Source organism: Strix uralensis, chromosome Z (genome assembly GCF_047716275.1).
Source record: "Strix uralensis isolate ZFMK-TIS-50842 chromosome Z, bStrUra1, whole genome shotgun sequence".
Classification (NCBI taxonomy): domain Eukaryota; kingdom Metazoa; phylum Chordata; class Aves; order Strigiformes; family Strigidae; genus Strix; species Strix uralensis.
This window is the reverse complement of record NC_134012.1, coordinates 4,724,018-4,730,676: the sequence shown is the minus strand read 5'-3', so window position 1 is coordinate 4,730,676 and position 6,659 is coordinate 4,724,018.

The window sequence follows — 6,659 nt, the reverse complement described above, 5'->3', positions numbered from 1 at the left end:
CGGAGGCGGGGGTTGTCCGCTCTACGGGCCGGCAGCCTTGGGCTGAGGGAGCTGGGGGGCTGCAGACAGCTTGTGGGGGGCGGCGGGAGGTAACGAGCCCGGCGGGAGGGCGCGGGAAAGGCCCCGCGGGCAGCGGGGTCTGGTGTAGGTCAGACTGAGCTACTTCTCCTTGGAGCAGGGAAGCTGCGCTTAGCTGATAACCACCACACAAAACCACCCCCAATCTGTCACTGGGGCTTTTCATGGAATAAAAAACTAGTTTGTACGGGTGAGAGGACTGGGATCGGGCCCAGAGGGAGCCCATGGTGTGTGTAGAAAACCCTGAAAATGAGCAATACTCTTTTTTTTTTTCTTTTTTCTTGTGAAAATGGTATAGCAAGCCGACATGTTGCCCAGCATGAAAGCTACACGTGGCGTGGAGAGCCTGAAGCCATAGCACTATGGTGCCAGCAAAACGTCTGCTCCACTTAGTCTTTTCACAGACATAGGGAATAAACCTCTTCACACCAATCTAGCACTAAGAAGCAGGCGTTCTCTATTGCAGCGCTGGATGCTCAGGGGATCACTCCACCTAACGTGTGTACATTGAAAAGTTCACCCTTTATATACCTTAAAGACATAAATATTAATACATTTTCCAAGAAGCCTCCGCCTTTCTACCTATCTACTACATTTACATAATGCTGGCGTGGCAAAACTACACTACGAACGCAGGAACACACAGGGATGGTTGTTTGAGGAGTTACCCCCCTACCCCTTTTTCCCTTTTATGGCCACGAGTCTTTTGAGGACAATTTCTTCTCCTTGCATGCTTCCCAACTCTTGTCTGGCCAAGCTGTTCTTTCTTCTCTGCCTTGTTTGAGCAATTCTGCCAGGATGTATCTATTCTCAAGGTTAGGATACCTTCTCTGTACACTTTAATCACTCAGGTCTTGTTAAATACAAAGTTAAACATTGTTTGACGAAAGAATTTCTCAACATCCTTAAAAATCTTACAGGGTGTGCCACGGCCTCGTGTGTCCATGGATGGTGCAGGGGTTTGAGCTAACAGCGATCCTACTTACATCAGGTTGCCATAAAGCATGGCAATAAAATGCAGCTTCATGTTTTTTCAGGCTTTTTAAAAATACCGTGTAGCATGCTGACATCAAAAAAGAAATTCACTGGTCGGTTTCCATCCATGTAGCTATGAAACCCTGTAATTTATCAACAATAATAACACTGTTAGGAAAAAAAGAAAACAGGGAGTCCTTTATGTACAAATCCATATGTACAAAATGAAATCAATCTTGGTGAGTTTTCAAAGAAATACGTGAGAAGAAACAGTCCTCTAGCAGTTCTTCTAGTCTGTAGTCCTATCTCATGTCAGGGTTGACTTTGCTATTGTTATCCCATAAATTGATGTATGGTTTCCATAAATATCACTATGAAGGTGATTTAACAACTCATCACGGTAGGTTGTCCCATCGCTTCATCAATTGTATGGTTCTCTCCAGTATATTGCATGTTTTCTCTGTTGCTGCTGTCATTTTTAATAATTAACCAGCTTCTTTTATATAGACAGGCCAATAGCATTGACATTTAGATACAGACACTTGAGTTTCTTTTCAATCTCTTTCTCTAGACAGCATATACACAGTTGTCAGAACTTTCTTTACACTGGCCTTTTGCCATTCGTATTTCTCACATTTTTTTTTCACTATTGTTTAAAAGAGTTAGAAAATGAGTTACAAAATTCCCATGGTTCTGGCCACACATTCTGCTCCTGCTACAGTGTGGGTTGACTCCAGCTAACAGCCAAATTCCCTCACTACCCTTTCTTGTGGGATGGAGAGGAAAAAGAAGGGAAGCGAGAAGGCTCATGGATTTAAATAGTGACGAACTAATAACGAAAGCAAAAGCTGCACATATCAGCGAAGCAAAAAAATTAATTCATTCACTCTTCCCATTGGCAGCCTACTGGTGGGGGAGTGTGTACTGGGAGCCTTGCGGAAGATGATGACAGAGATAACATCCCAGCCTGTCAGCAGAAGATATGTGAGTTTGCTACACAAAATGAAAGGCACCAGGGTGTGGGAGGGAGGAGGAACAGTGTGCTGCAGGAGAATCCATCTGGGGTCTGTCCAGTGCCGCGCAGACTCGGGGTTCCCCGTGGCTGAAGGGACGTTAAGATTTAATCACTATTTACATACTTTTTATTCTATCTTATTAAAATAACTCTTTTATTAAGCTGTTCATTGTTGTGCCTTTCCTATGGAGATGCAGAAAGAACCCTGCACTGTCTCTCTCTGTCCTCCTTCCCCTCAGGTGCAGAACGGAGTCGAGGGGGAGTACAGGGCTGAGGGGAAGGAGGAAAGCCCAGACGCTGTGCACGCTCTGCCCAGCATGAGCCAAAACACTTATGAACACCGTTTTAGTCACAAATGCGCCATACGGTCTGCCATGAAGAAAGTTAACTTCATCCCAGCCAGACCCAGTACGTGCAGGTAGGATGATCTCGAGCCAAGATTAGAAGTTAAAAAATTCAAGTCTGTCTGAAAAGTTCCTCAAGGAATAATAACAACCCTGGCAAAAAGCATGTGATAAACTTTTGTGAAATAGCAACACTCTCTGTTTCACTTTTATCCATGTAAACCTGCAGGTTCATAGTACTCCCCTTGATTTCTTTAGTAGTGTCTTGCTCCCCCCATTCAATACTGTCTTGCTTCCCCATGTGGTAATGCTTCTCACTATCCCACTCTTTCTGCTAAGTGTTGTTGTTAGTGTCTGAATTAAATTGATGTTCTTTTTCTTCCCCTAATGAGTCTTGAGCCTGTCTTTTGCCCATGGGTTAGCCACCCCTCCCTGTCCTTATCACAATTTCTGAGCCTTTTGCTTTATTTTCTCCCCCCCATTCCTGAGGGGGAAGGGGTGAGTGAAGTTCTGTGGTGCTCAGTTTCCCTCTGGGCTCAAACCAGGACAATATGACATGTGCAGGGATATTTGTTCAGAATTATGCAAGTGGAGAAAATTAGGAGTGAAGCTGAGACCAGGAAGAAGGAAACGGTGGGGGGAGGTGTTTTAAAATTTGATTATATTTCTCATTATCCAGTCTGATTTTCATTAACAATAAATTAAATTAATTTCTCGAAGTTGAGTCTGTTTTGCCCGTGATGATAATTGGTGAGTGATCTCTCCCTGTCCTTATCTCGACCCAGGAGCCTTTTATTGTATTTTCTCTCCCCTGTCCAATGTGGAGGTGAATGGTGGAGTGGCTTTGGTGGGCACCTGGTGTCCAGTCAGGATCAACTCACCACACTCTGATATCCAGAAGCCACGGGATGCTGCAGTTCTCTGTAAAGTGATACCTATCCTGTTTTCCCCACAAATCCCCCCATGACTGAGCCTTCAACAGAAGGTTTCCAATATATTGTGGGGACCTAGAAGTAGGTGTCAGGCAGAGTGTCGGCCCATTGCAATAGGATTAATTTAGCCCTGACCAGTGGGTGTGTGGAGGCTTGCCCATTAACCTCCATCATAGAAACTAATTGCCTGCTAAGTGGAGCCTGTCCTTTGTAAATGTGACTGTGGGAAAAGTTGTGAAGTAGCAATTCATTAACTGTAACTTTGATCTCAGTTTATTTGCCTAAAAATTTAGTTTATCTGTTCAAAGCATACCATATATGCAACAGCACAAGAAGAGGTAGAAGTTAAACCTGAAAAATTACCCAGAATTTTGTTCCTGTCAGCTTCCATGAAGGAATAATTAAAATTTTCTGAAGTACTATCAGATAGACCTGGAATTAGGAGTAAGGACCTGTATTGCTGACCCACCATCTTACATGGAAAACACCATTTATCTTCAGTTTTCTCATATTCCTGTAATGTTAATGCTAATTAACCTTGTGGGGGTTTTTTTAGCAACTATAAATGAAATGTCTTCTGCAGTGGCCTCTGAACATTAAATAATTATGCTGGTACATTAGGGGACATACAAACAGTACTTACTATACCAGAGGGACCTGGACAGGCTGGAGACGGGGGCCCACACAAACCTCATGGAGTTCAACAAGGCCAAGTGCAAGGTCCTGCACGTGGGTCGAGGCAATCCCAAGCACAAATACAGGCTGAGCGATGAGTGGATAGAGAAGGACTTGGGTGTGTGAATTGATGGAAAAGTGACTGTGAGCCAGCAATGTGCACTCACAGCCCAGAAAGCCAGCTGTCTCCTGGGGTGCATCCAGAGAATTGTGGGCAACAGGTTGAGGGAGGGGATTCTTCCCCTCTACTCTGCTCTCGTGAGACCCCCCCTGCAGTCCTGGGTCCAGCTCTGGGGGCACCAACATCAGAAGGACACGGACCTGCTCGAGTGGGTCCAGAGGAGGCCATGAAGAAGCTCGGGGGGCTGGAGCACCTCCCCTGTGAGGACAGGCTGAGAGAGTTGGGGGGGTTCAGCTGGAGAAGAGAAGGCTCTGGGGAGACCTTAGAGCGGCCTCCCAGGATTTAAAGGGGCTACAGGAAAGGGGGGAGGGACTCTTGATCAGGGGGTGTAAGGATAGGATGAGGGGGAACGGTTTTAAACTGAAAGAGGGTGGATTTAGATTAGATCTAAGGCAGAAATTCTTCCCCATGAGGGTGGTGAGGCCCTGGCACAGGTTGCCCAGAGAAGCTGTGGCTGCCCCCTCCCTGGAAGGGTTCAAGGCCAGGTTGGACGGGGTTTTTACCATAGATGAAAATATTAACACAGTAGTGATTTAGCAGCAAATCAAGGTTTATTAATGTGTAACAGCTCTTAATCATTAATTTAAAGATTTACAACACAATTCAGTAAAATATAATTATAGTGACTTAACTACGGGTTCGAAAATGACAACATTCACACTAACTTACTGTATGGTACCTTAAATCAATACATATATACATGTGCCCTCACAAACACAAAACGTACAAACACACAGATAAAAGTATTTGGATCCAGTGGAATAAGTATGCACCCACACACGTGAAAATAACTGTGTATACCCAAACATATCAGTAGGTGGGGAGAGAGTGGGTGAAAGAGAAGCTAGCTCAAAGTTAAAAATTTCTCTCTTCTGGAGTTCAAATACTCACAATGCATCGGCATTCCTCAATGGGCGATAACTGAGTCAACTTCACCCTGGCCTCCCGTCAGCTCTGACAGCAGACTGCACCTCGAGGAGTTGATACCTGAGAGGTGTCCCAGCCCAGGGTGATGATGATCACAGGCCCAGTGAGGTCCAGGAGAGCTCAAAGGGTCTAACTTGGGTCCCTATTTCCAGCGTCCAAGATAATTGTCAGGTAATTTTCACTCTGGCCCAGCTGGAACAATGATTCTGGTGTCTTCCACCAGTTGCACAAGAACTTGATAGGTGTGCAATTCTGTTATTGTCCTCAATTGATAGGGAGAACAGGAGCCAGGCTCATCAAAGGGGCGCCTTGAGGCTCTGGTTTACTGTCATTATCAGTGCTTATTTCCTCAGGCTGGTATGTGGCCCAGGAGTGGCGTAGAATCACACTAATCACTGAGTGGCCCGGGATGAGGGGAGGAATTGCACCACCACAGCTTTGAGCAACCTGGTCTAGTGGAAGATGTCCCTGCCTGTGGCATGGGGGTTCGAACTGGGTGATCTTTAAGATCCTACCCAAACCATTCTATGATTCTATGCGTGTTTTCCTCATCTCAGGTTCTTTACAGGTGCCTCAGTTTTTTTGAATCCAAGGGGCTTTCTGTTTTCATTCAAATCAATGGCCAAAATCCTAGTAATTTTAGAAAGATATAATTCATTTTTCCCATAATTCAACTGAGTATAGTTATTTTCCTATTAATGATAATGATGATGATGATGATGATGATGCCTAACTGCTGGTACTAGCTAACCTAAGAACATGCTTCTGATACATTTAGAGAGAGAGTTAACCTTGTTGATCATCCTGGAGATTAAAAGCCTTAGAGAGGAAAACACATCAATTTATTACCACATGATTTTAATATTTGGTATATTTAATGCCACTGAGAATTTGTTGGTAGTCTTAAATTTAATGTTTGAAATCCTATGTTTTAGCCCTCACTTTGTTGAATACATGAATATAACATCACAGGGACTTCTACTTGACTTTGCAGTGTTTGACTACCAGTTGTCCTAACACTGAAACTAGTTAAAATGAGATTCTTAACTTTCTTGCTTTTGCTAAGTAGTATTCTATTTTTTTATTTGGTCTCACTGATATCAGTGAGATTATTTTGTCAAAGGAGCATCATTCTGCATTAGCAAAATGTACTAGTCATTCAAACCAGTACAAAAATCTGTATGTATATAGCTATAATTCATTTACATAGATTATGCAATACAGGGACATAAACATCAGGATTCTCAGCATAAACACAGACTTTAAATAAGAAAAAGGACCAGAAACAACAGTTTGGAATTCCTGACCTTTGCATTTTGTAATGTACAACTTCAAAAGCACATTAACTGTGCCATCTCAAAGAAATCACAGATCATGGGAGCAAAACTTAAATATGCTGAGGCAGACATGTTTGTTTATTCTTAAATTACGGGATCACACTCATTCAGCAGTGAGGGCAGAATTACTTCTGGGTAATCAGAATTGTATGCTCCTTTTGATACCGTGCAGGATATCTGTGGAAGTCAGTGGAA